The following is a 13,094-nucleotide window of genomic DNA, read 5'->3' as shown; positions in this document are numbered from 1 at the left end:
TGTGGGCAGACTAGGAGTGGTTGCTCTCACAGTGAAGCAGCGTAAAAGGCATCCCAGATTGAAGAATTGAGGGACACAGCTGTTCAACAGTACAGACGGTACTCTGGGTAATGTCACAAGCATGTTTAAATAAACTGGTCATAATGCCCAATGCATTGCTATTGCATCAGGTTGATTTTTAAGCTTTCATCTGTCTGTCAAGTAAGGCTTTACACCAGTAAATATAAAAATATTTGTAGCAATGACACCATCCTTCTATATCCACTTATTTATACTTGTTACAGAATGGCAAAGAGGCTTATCCTCCTGCTGGTTTAAGTGAACAGGTGTGGCTCATACATTTATAGATAAACTTTAACCTTAACTATAACTCAGTATAGCATAACATTTGCATGCTAAACTGGCCACCCTCAGTTCAGTAACTCCTCCGTTCAGAGGCTATTTATATTCATCTACATGCATTATACTCATCGCCAAACTACTGCTGATGACCCTGCATACCCTTCTGAGAAACAAAATGCTGTATTTAATTCCCATTTACCCCCTTCATTAATGATTGCTTTAGATTCTGGTTATTATGTGCACAGATTTTAGTTCTTCCTTTAATGGGAAATTTGAAAGAAACTTAATATTTTGAAAAATATCAGAATAGGGGTTCAAATTTTGATGTTTGCCATTTATCATACTCAGAATTTAAATTAGAGCATTCTGTGCTCATACAACTTTTAATATAATCTGTGTATCGCAAAACATCTTGAACATGGGAATAAAGCTTTTTCATGCTTTTTTTTTTAACAGCAACTGATGTTTCATAGAAAGTCATTTTATTTAGATCCAGATCTTCAATATACATGATGGGGGAAATGGCGGTGTGTGGATTTCTTCCTTAGAGATGTGTGAAAATGAGAAATTGTTCTTGCTTATTCTGCACCTAAATTTAAAAGGCTGTGTTTGATATAATCATAAGCAACTAATTATTAGTACATCACAAAGACTGACTTCTGGAGAAAGAAAGAATCATTCAGATACCTATATATTCAGTCTATATTCAATGTTGCTAGGCTATAAAAATTAGGAGGCAGGTGTGTTATAATAACTGGGCCTACAAATTTACCCTAATTGTGAGCTCAGCTGTGAAAAGCGAATGAAAATTTATAAAATGTCACAATAACCTAAAGCAATAAATTGATGGAGAAAGATGCAAAAAGGAAATGAAAGACTGAATTAATACAAACGAAAAGGCCCCTGATATGATTCAAGGCAGGACTGTGTTAAGATAGTATGCTGAGTAAACAAGAAAAGTACAGGACCAGAAGTTAATGAACTAAAAATCAGTCTGTAAGAAATTAGGGCTAATTGGTCAACAAAACAGCAAGGGGGATGAGCTATTCTCCCTGACTTCCTTTTGTGGTTCTTAAAAAGAAAAGACTTTGGGGAGAAGTTACCAGAAGCAGCAGCTGTCTGACAACTGCTGCAGTGAGCTTTATCATCATGGCTGCCACCCACAAAATTGAGTCTACATAAAAGTTTCTTATGGGTACCCATGAATGAAGGAGAAAGTGATCTTGGATGGGTCGGGCTTTAGAGAGAAGAGTGTTTGAGGAATGGATGTTAACAGGACATTAATGTACAACTGCATGCTAATGTATCTCAATGCAGAATAACAGCTCTAGATCTAGTAGAGACTATACATTCATTGGGATGGGGATTTTCGTTTGTATTCAAGTATGGAATATTGAAAATACAACACTTATAGAACATTAATAGAATAGTACTAATACTAAATTATGCACTGTTTAGTTGCTAATTACTAATGAAAAGTGGTTTTTTTTGTTGGTCAAGAGCTGATCCTTCTAATATGTTGATATACACACACATCCGTTACAAGTGTTTACTATATCCATCTATTTTTACTTTTATATTTACATTTACATTTATATTTAACTGTTAATAAAGAAAATTTAACAGGCTACATTTATGAACTGAAACCTCCAAAAGAAATACATTATTCCAAAAATGGTTGAAAGAACAATAGTTGCTCAAAGGAAAAAAATAGAATTAAGTCAACTATGCCTTTAAATATGCCATAATTAAAAACGTCTTTGAGTGTCTTTCCACAATAGTTTAACTTCAGTTAGTTAATACAGTATTTGAAATATGAGCAGTCCTGAATTCAAAGAAAGATGAGAAGAACTATTGGCATTTGGTTCTGGGCATGCCTGTATTTTAATCTCACTTAAAAGCTTTAGAGAAGCAAATATTTAAATCATACAGGCCAGATTCTAAGTGCATTCATTAGGTGACTAACAGAATTTTATTTTGGTTGATTTAGTACATTCAATTAGAAATTAAGGCCTCAACTTTGCAAACAAGTGAGGCACTTTACATCTGAGAGTAGTCCCTCCGAGTTTATTCTGTTTGTAGGATTGCAGTCTAAGTTTGGATCATGGTACTACAAAAGGTTACAGTGTCAAAATGGCTTTCACACCAAAATAATCCTAAGTAGAGGATAACACAATTTGTTGCTTATGTAAGACGGGGCTCCTTTCATTCCTCCCCACTCCAAGCACCCTATGTGGCACCTTCCCATTCCCTTCTATTCCAGGGACTCCCAGGAAGCCCCACCGGGAAGCCCCCTTCATTCCTCATTTCCCCCAACACAGATTCCTCCATTCTTCCGCACACCCATTCCCTCCTTCCTCCCCACACCAGCATCTACCATCTGTGTGAGCCCCCATTCCACTCTTCCTCCCATTATTTTTATTTAATTTCTGTCTGGAAGATACTTCATTCAGGGTGTCAATGTTTTAAAACTGTTCTGGGAGGATGGGCAGAGTTGAGTTGCCACAATTGGTATGCCAGAAGGGTGTTAATGGGTACCATCAACTGGTTCTTTGATCTATAGACTATTGAACCCCTTAGCTCTGCTAAGCAGATGCCAGAGTGCCTGTGTCTCCCCCATTTCCTCTTTCAGTTTACTAATTTTTGCCAAAATCAATATGGTTCTCCCCACTGATGTCTAGAACATTCTCTGAATTTTTGGAGACCCAGAAATGTCACCAAGTTGAGTGTAAGGCTTTGCTTGTCTCAGCTGAAAATCTCAAAGCTACAAAATCATAAACAAAACCTAGTGTGCAGTATCTAAAGTCAGCTCCATTTTTAAAATGGGATTTTGGCTCCTAGATGCCTACATCCCTTTTGAAAACGAGACTTAGGCCCAGATTTGTAAAAGCATTTAAGTATTGCTGAGCTCAGTGTTGGAATGCCTAACTGATTTAGGAGCCTAAGTATTTTCATTTTACCCTTTTTCTTACCTTCAATGAATACTTCTGCTGAAGTACTATCAGAGCCAACAGAATTTGATGCCAGGCAAGTGTAACGTCCAGTATCGTCCTCAAAGGCTTCTGCTATGATTAGTGAATGGAGGCCTCCACTTTCACAATGGATTTGAATATCAGGGGAATTCTGCAACTCTTTCCCTTCACAGAACCATCTGCAATTCACATGTGAACAGGGACAGAACACAAAGAGAAAACAAAGTGTTGATTTGTATCTACCATTAACAAAATGATATGAAAAATAGTTGCAAACTCTGAACAGCTATATACATTAAGGAAAACTTATTGCTTGTTTTTATATTTCATGGAACCTACAAAGAAATACAACTTTCTAATACAAGATGAATCTCAAGCTTGCTTAATAAATGTACATACTTACAAATTACTATTAATAATTTCTTAACTTCTCTTCAGGTACCATTAACACATTGTACATTTTTAAAAAGTAACCTGCATTAAGCACTTGGAAATTAGGTTACAATTTAATCTCTTGTTTTGAGAGTCTAAGGCAGTATATAGGCAAGCAAACTCCTTTGTGTTCATTACAAATCCTCCATCTAGAATATGTGATTTTTGTTCTCAAATTTGCAATCAAAATAGCAAAGCCATGTCTTACGCCTTCCATATCATTACTTTTTTTAAAGTTCCTACTAAAATATGACCTTAGTGATTCCAATTCTGATACAAATGGCATAATTCACTCTTGACAGAGTTATTCCTTTCCTAAACACCCAGAAAGCTGGTGTGGCGGACTCCAAAGTGATTTGTTTATCAATACCAGTACATGCACATTCTCCCTCCCAACCTTCATCCTTATGAATAGATTTTTTTCATTATACAACTATGCAAATGCATTGAAAGACTGATTTACTTCAGTTAAAAAGAGAAAAATGTAGGGAATTTTCTACTTCAGACCAACAAAAGATTCAAAATCCCTTTGAAAAGACTGTTCCCTTAGTTCTTAACCACTTCTTAATGTATGTCTGCAATTCTAATCTTCCATTAATTGCTTCCATCTGAAACTTTTTGCTTTGTTGGCATCTTGTCCTGAAAATAAAAACAATAGAAGCCATATCTGTTGCTTTTCCTAAACTTTAAAAAAAAAGTGATCCAGTATTAGGGTATCTTCCATTCCTATTTAAGAACAGTTTGTAATGCTACATGCGGTGCTAGAGATGTCAAATAATAAAGGTCAATTAGGAGCCTTTACAAATGCATTGACCTGTTCCTATTTCATTCTAGTCAAATGGATAGAATAAAATTAGTTTGGTTTCCTTTTCATCTATGATTAGGAAAACAGGAAGATAGTTGGACAATTTGCCTCTAAAAATATTAAATCTGAATGACTACGTTTATTTTTATTTTATACTCTAGAGGAAAAATGGTGCCTTCTCCACTCAATATCTAATGGATTTACACATGAGGTAACTCCCATTAACACTAATGAGAACTGTGCACACAAGTCCCCTGTGCAGATGAAGAATAGACACAATATTCCTCAAGGCTAGGAAATGATGATAATGGAACTAAAATCCTATACCATTCTGTTTTGTAACTGAAGACTAACAAGCTCCTTTTGTGTGTCCTATTGTGCCCAGAGGGCCCCCCCTCCCCACACACTGTACTACTTAGGCAAGAAACAAATAAACTTCCTTTTGTTTACTCAGTAGCCCCATTTGGCCTAGTTTTACAATTATCTGGTTTGGGGACAAATTTATCCAGTCAGTTCACCTGCCAGTATTAACACTTCTGTTCTCCCCTTTTCCCAAGCCATCCAACCCCCTCCCTATTCTGCATGAGGAACTTCAACTAATACATCTGCCAGAGTCCTAGACTTTGGTCACCTTTTCTATAGGCTAAGAGTTTGGTAATATAGAGGAAGGAAAGGCTGACCCAGAATTTCTGGACTGATAACTATAGCCAAGACCCTATAAAATAGGGACTAGGAAACCTATCTAGCAATCCTATTCCTCTATTTCCTTTTCTTCTTTCTGTAAACATTTTTCAAGGCAAAGACGCCATTCATAGCCTGATTACTTTCTCAGATAGAGTCCAGTTTTAGTCTTGTGCAGGTTTAGACTTCTAGTAAGTCTCTATTGTTGCCAAAATTCCTTTTACCCCAAATATTTATGGTACTATGATGTATATGGTCATAAAATGTCTGCTAATATAGTTTGTACCAGGGAGATTTATCTGGTGAGGTTTAGACAAAGTTATTTTCTTAGCAGGGTCAGTTTTATTTTCTTCCCCTGATGCGTGAGAGATTTATGTGGCTAGCAACTAGCGACCTCAATGGGAGTTATTGCAAGTAAATCTTGATGTATTCTGTGACTTCTCGTTGAGGTTGGGAGTCACCATCAGTGACCTATCATTAGAAAAAAGAACATGAATCTCAATCTTCCACATCAGACACTGCTTCATTTCAGTAGCTGAAGATCAAAACACAGTAGTAAGCAATTCAATACAAAATTACCGCAACCATCTTTAATGTGATGCTTGATGAACAGGAAACAGGCCTGATTTTTGACTGCACTCGTCACCGTTATCAAGAACAATTCATTCCCCCATTTCTGATTGTAGTTGCAACCTAGTAAGTGCTGTTTCATGAAATGCAGAGACAATATTGGAGATTTTGGTTACATTAGCTACGTATGTTTATTTGATAACATTTTCAACTCTCAGGTTGCTTACAGGAAATTCAGGGTATTTATTGTAAATTCCTCAGGGGAGAGGTGAAAATTAAGTCTACTGAATGAATGCCTCACTGAAGTTTTTGTTTTTCTTGCGATGAATTTGGTAGGTGCCAGTTCAGCTTACACGAAGTAGCACTAGTGTAATGGATCCATTAGCCACCCAGAAGTATGAGAAAGGTGTGTTTCAGCTTATAAAGCTGGATGAAGTGTTAAGACTTGCATGCACTTAAAGATGGAATTTATGTTTAAAGCAAACTAGCTTTTATACAGCATAGGATATTCCATGGAGCAGACTGACCATCAATACATTACACCTTTACACTATGGGCTTTCAGAGTAGCAGCCGTGTTAGTCTGTATTCGCAAAAAGAAAAGGAGTACTTGTGGCACCTTAGAGACTAACAAATTTATTAGAGCATAAGCTTTCGTGAGCTACAGCTCACTTCATCGGATGGGCTTTGTCATCCCTATTGCTGTTTAGTGTGGAAAGATTCAGACGGGAGGAATTCACACTCAAATGGCCCTAAAGACTAAAAGAGGAAAGGCAAAGGAGGCCTTCTAGTATCGTTTTCTCTTTCAGGTGCTACAGGCATTTTGGAATCATGACTGGTCAGAGAAGAACAGTCACATGAAGCTTATGTGAAAATTTCTCTGCGAGTTTGCACTAGCTAGGTCAGCATTTCCTCCTTTACAGTCCATTTCATAGGCAACTGGTAACTGCTGATGGGGAGGGCACAATGGTAGCCCCCACCGATCACCAGAGTCATGGTCAACTTCCTGGTGACTGCCAAGGCACCCTCCAGCAACACCCTCTTGACCATGCACCCCTCTAACCATGGCACACTGGTTAATCGCCCACATCACCTATCCTTAAAGCTCACCCTGCCATGACTGGCCTTAGGGAAAATGGCACCCTAGGACCCTGCCACACTGCCTTCCCAGATTCCCCAACCCCAATCACCCCTGGCCCCCATTGCCTCCCCGGGCTCCCCTCCTTCCCCCATTGCTCCTGGCCCCTGCTGCCTCTTCCAGCTCCCACCTATCGCCTCTGGCCCCTGCTACCTCCCTGGGCTCACTACCCCACCCCAGCTCCTGCAGGCCCCACTACCTCCCCCCACCCACAATGCCCCAACTGACTCCCTGAGCTCCAGGCAGGCTAGTCCAGACACATACTCAAGCAGGTAAATGGCTGCCAGCCAGTGAGGAAGGGATGCGACTCAGCAAGCTCCGTACACCCCTCTGGCAGAGAGTGGTCTCAATTTCCTGCTCTGGGCACTAGCTAGTGGGGCTCAGCAGGGGCACTCACTGCTGGTGTCTTTAGTAAGTATGACCCTTCAGCTGCGCTCAGCCCACCCTGGCAGAAATCGGGGGGCGGGGGGACGGTATGTGACCCTACGTGCCCCCCACACGTGTCGTCTATAGTCCATTCCGTGCTATTTACTCCCTTAGGGGAGGAGGATTATGACGCAGGTGTGGATGCGGAAGGCAATGGCAATTTTGCTCCTGAGGGAGGCATTCTACCAGAAAATTATGTCCTAAAGAGTAGGATGGAAGAATGGGCCCACAGTCCAGATGGTCTGAGAAAAGAAGGATTTCTCTGTGATCTCAGGGTGAAACAAAATTTTTTCTTCATATGTTCAAAGCACTGTGTGCAAACATTAGTTAGTTCTCACACCACCCCTCTATTATAGATATATATATATTATGTCATGTGTACACATTGGGTGGAGGTGGGGGTGGGGGAAGAGGGGAAGTACACAGGCAGAGGGGTGAAATGACTTGCCTAAGATAACACAGGTTTCAGAGTAGAAGCCGTGTTAGTCTGTATTTGCAAAAAGAAAAGGAGTACTTGTGGCACCTTAGAGACTAACAAATTTATTAGAGCATAAGCTTTCGTGAGCTACAGCTCACTTCATCGGATGCATTTGGTGGATGCATTTTCCACCAAATGCATCCGATGAAATGAGCTGTAGCTCACGAAAGCTTATGCTCTAATAAATTTGTTAGTCTCTAAGGTGCCACAAGTACTCCTTTTCTTTTTAAGATAACACAGTGAGTCTGTGGCAGTTCTGGGATCAAAACACAGATGTTCTAACTCCCACCTTATGCTCTTTTCTTTAGGTCAGTGGTTCTCAACCAGGGGTACACATAGAGAGGTCTTCCAGTGGGTACGTCAACTCATCTAGATATTTGCCTAGTTTTACAACAGACTACACAAAAAGCACTAGTGAAGTCAGTACAAACTAAAATTTCATAAAGACAACGCCTTGTTTATACTGCTCTATATACTATACACTGAAATATAAGTACAATATTTATATTCCAGTCAATTTATTTTATAATTATATGGTAAAATGAGAGAGTAAGCAATTTTTCAGTAATAGTGTGCTGTGACACTTTTGTATTTTTGTCTGATTTTGTAAGCAAGTAATTTTTAAGTGAGGTGAAACTTGGGGATACAAGACAAAAATCAGACTCCTGGAAGGGATATGGTAGTCCAGAAAGGTTGAGACCATACATCTTTGTAGAGAATTGGCATGGTCTAAAGCAGTGGTTCTCAACCATTCCAGACTACCGTATCCCTTTCAGAAGTCTGATTTTGACACTTCTGTGCCATAGTATCATTACTTCAGTCATTGCACCTGCTGAATTTCAATGGCACTTTGCCCCTAAATCACTTGGGCACCATTGAAAGTTCCACCCTTAGAGGCTAACTTCAGTCACTAGTTTAAGGATCTTGGCCAATACTCCTTACTTCTCCGAAACTGCTGTGTACAATTGTTGTGAGTTAGTGAACCATTTCTGTAGGTTATCCTAATGGTGCCACATTTCAGTAGTCCCTGTAATTGATCCCTGCATATAGATTCTATTTCAGTTTGTTAACCTTAATAAATCACTTTGGGATCCTTTGCAGTGAACGGTACTGTATTAATGCAAGACATTATATCCTAGTCAGGGGACATAACAGCTCAGATAACTTAAAAAAAAAGGTGAGAAAGACTAGCATTAAAGGGTTTTAACATATTTCAAGTGACAGAGAAGTAAATTTTGACTGCTGTGCACTCTTCCATGCTCTCGTATAAGTAGTTCCACTCCTGTTCTCCCCTCCCTGGCAAAGCTTTTTTACTGGCTATACTTAGCATCCTAATTTTTACTGTGATATGCTTATATAAAAGAAAAGAATGAGAGATACCAGCTGTGAAACAGTCTTTATATCACGCATATCATGACATGAGTTAGTAATTCATACCATTTGTCTATCTCCTTCACTCCTCTTTCCCTCCTGTCCTGACAATCCTCTGTATATGGAAATGCATGTGTGTCTGGGATTTTAATGACTCTGAACAAAATATTAACAGTTGAGCAGCACACTGACTGATCATATACCGGGGCCTTAAGAAAAACAGTTCAATCTTTCCTCTAATGCATAATCCTGCTGTAACCTACTTTAGTAAAAGTAACTGAGGAATAAGGAGGGTTTCCTTTCTACACACTCTTAAAAGTTAATTTAAAATGGCAGCTGAAATGAAATTTAAAGACATAGCCTGAGGGAAAAAATATAATAGGGCACTCTGACCTCTACAAAATGTGGAGAGAGATAAGTTGTAAATTAAAAAAGTAATTTTATCCTTAGTGGTGTTAACTATGGCCAGCAAGAAACACTAAAAGAAAACAATGTAGTATTGCTTTAGTGGTATAGTCAGTGTTTCCATTATACTATATAAACTCCTATTTTGTAATTTCCCTACAAAAATTAACCACTGTCTCACACTTCCAGACTGCAAAACATTTCCATTTGCAAATATTTTAGTTTACAATTTTAAAAAGAAATCCATTTTACCACATCAAAATTAAATTAATTTATGCTTCTAGTCTATGCATAACTCAGTTTTACACAAAAAATAACTTGTGAAGCAATTAGCACGTTTTCATATATAGTCCATATTCTTAGCTTTATATATTATAAAATGACTACAAATAATGAGACTCTTGCTACCTGTATTTTGATATCTTTTAAAAATCCATCAAGATTTTAACCTCTGAAAACAATAGGAAAATGTGTATCATCTTTCTGAATGCATAGCTTAGTTGGTCCAAAAATGAATTTACAGGGCTATTGTGGTCAAGCTAGTAAAAAAGTACATAACATTGTATGATCTCTCTCATTTATTCCGGACTGATCTCTTTAGCAATGTAATTGTCATCTTAAAACTCTCACTGACCTCAATGGGAGTGCCATATTCAGTGGAGCAATTGCAGGATTAATCTCTAAGGGTATGTCTATACTGCAGTTAAACATCTACAGCTGGCCCGCATCAGCTGACTCAGGCTTGGGCTATGGGTTGTTTAATTGCAGTGTAGATATTCAGGGTTGGGTTGGACCTTGCAGCGGGGAGGGTTCCAGAGACCAGGTTCCAGCCTGACCCCAAATGTCTACACCGTGATTAAACCACCCTGCAGCCTGAGCCCTGTGAGCTGAAGTCAGCAGACATGAGCCAGCATGGGTGTTTAATTGCAGTATAGACATACCCTAAGGAGGCAACAGTGTTTCCTCATGCAACATGTGAAGACCAAAAAAAGGCTCTGGATTTGCTGCATTTTCACTGTGTTGTGGAAGGAGAGAGGTATAAAATTTGTTTAAGAGAATTCTGCAGTGCACCATGGCCTTTACTGCTGAGAATAGGCTGCAGGAACACCACAGACTGTCTTTACTTGTCTACTCCAGTTTAGAAGGGAAAATTTGTTCCTTCCAACTGTCACATAGTTCCTCACAATCTTTTTGAGAGAGCTGTGTTTATGATCAAGGATTTGGCTGTAAGTAACTATTAGGAATTTGCACTATAAACTAACTATTCCATTGAAGTTGATACACACACTGAAGAGATGTTATAACCCAAGGAAAAGAACTGCTAAGTTAGATTTAGGCATTGACAAATCGGGACAAGACATTTGAAGTTGTAGCAGACACTGTCCTTAGCTCATTTCATTGCGTCTGGGTATTGCAGCGGTTTCACAGCCTTGTATAGTACTATCTGCTAAATGCACTATAATAGCTAGATACCGGTTTTACCATAGAAGACCGGTTTTACCAATTCTGAACATTCAAAAATCATGAGCCCACCCTAAAAGTTCATGGGATTGACTTAAAGAACCAAAAATTAAGATATTAAAACTGGGGACTTTATTTGCCTCTAGTTTGAGTCTTTCAGGATTCGTATTTCTAGACTTTTCTCTGTTACCTTGACACATACAAGCTTCCATTTTAAAAAAAGAAACAACAGAGATTATCATAACATGACTGCAGGAGTTGGGACTAGTAGAAAAACACCAAAACATAACAAGAGCTGTGATAAAATCATAGACTGCCAAAATTTCACCTCCAGCTTACTAGTTTTTGTCAGTTTGTATTCAAACTTAGTATTAGACACATTGTACCACCAGGTTAAAATTGGCAACAAAAAATGTTTTCTATAAACTGTTTTATTTATATCTTAGATTAGGAGAGCTTTTTAACCTTATTTACTTATCTTTATTTACTCTTTGCACTTTGCTCATCTTGAATCATGAAATTCTGCTGGCTTCAACTGAGTTACCAATGAGTTATCCCTCTGTAATGATTCAGAATGCACATCACAAAATGGTAGCCCTGAATTTCAAATTCACTACTGCCTCCAAACTCATTCATATGCCCACTTCATCTTACTTGAAGATCTTCTAAATGGTTTCAACTTTTAATTATAATTATAAAATATTATTCTGAGAGACCTGGGCCTGAATCAAAGCACTTAAACATATGACTAATCCAAACCTTCTCAGCAAAAACATTTGGAACTATAGCTTACACTCTGAAATTTATTCCATTAAGTTAAAGTTAGAGACACAGCAACAGATTTGACATTCTTAAAAAAAATCATCATTCTTAAAAAAAAATTAATGAAACTTTAAAAATAATGCAATGGATAAACTTTTGTTTGGATTTAAGTGTTTCTCCATGTGGTTTACAAATGTTCATCTTTGTGGTGGTGGATGAGAGCTGTGAGGTGGGTAAATTTGACTAAAAACAAAAGTGGAACTAACTAGTATCTTTTTGCACTGGTTTTATAATAGAGCAAAGTTTGACTTTTTATATTTATGGAAACCTACCATATAGATAAGAGCCAGTAATACAAGAATCTGATAAGATGAGACCATTCTATTTTAGTAAAATTTCATATGTAAACAGGCATTCCAAGACACAATGAATCATATTCCAGATGGTTTCTGTATTTGTTCACATGCTTATGAAATAAAAATCTAGGAGAAATGTGTGATCTCACTGACTGATGGAGTATCTGTAAATTCAGTTTTCACCATGGCTCAAATTAATTGAAGGCAGAATGAGAAAATAGCTTTTGCTTTTCAAACTGTAACAAGTTAATTTATTTTCAGTATTAGCACATGGGAATGCAATTAACACTAGATCACAGAGATTATTTTCCATATGGAAAATGGCCCTTAGTAAATATAGAATTATTGGGATGCATAGTCAAGGTTATCTAGAAATACTACTGTCATGCAGGTACTGATGTCTTCACTGCAAGAGTTCAAGATAATGTCCCCTGCTGATCAGTCCCCGTTGGAGGATATTAATAATTTCAGGCGACCTTGACTGTATGTGTGTTTTTCTAGACCTTTATAATTATTAAAATATGTATTATTTATTTTAAGAGTTTAACAGGAGGACAATTATGCTTTAAAAGTGAAAATCTGCCAATTTTCTCTTTGGTGAATCTGGTTCCAGGTCTCATGGGTGCATTTATAACATGAGAAGATTAGAGATAACAAAGAAAGCACTCATTGTGAAAGCTGATTTTTCCACAGCACAGTGGCAAATGTTATAGGTATCATACTTTAAGTAATCCAGTTTTAACGGTCATCCTGCAGAACCGGAGGCAACTGTGCAGCTGTTATTCATTCAATAAGAATAGGAGGCAGATCATCCTTTTCTTACTGGCAGAGAAAAGAGCCTGGTCTCCTTACGTTGAGAAAAAATAAGAGTGGAAGATTCTCTCTTTCAATCCAGT

General features: G+C 38.0%; 1 protein-coding gene across 1 annotated transcript in view; it reads right to left on the bottom strand.

Annotated features, from left to right (window-relative positions):
• Window positions 1-13,094, bottom strand: part of LOC119854752 (palladin) — a 266,687-nt gene that overhangs the window by 217,277 nt on the left and 36,316 nt on the right. Inside the window, 1 exon segment of the mRNA XM_043513348.1 lies at window positions 3,315-3,493. The gene's annotated coding sequence lies outside the window, so the exon portion shown is untranslated.

This window comes from Dermochelys coriacea, chromosome 4 (genome assembly GCF_009764565.3).
Source record: "Dermochelys coriacea isolate rDerCor1 chromosome 4, rDerCor1.pri.v4, whole genome shotgun sequence".
Classification (NCBI taxonomy): Eukaryota; Metazoa; Chordata; order Testudines; family Dermochelyidae; genus Dermochelys; species Dermochelys coriacea.
This window is presented reverse-complemented; position numbering and strand designations above follow the sequence as displayed.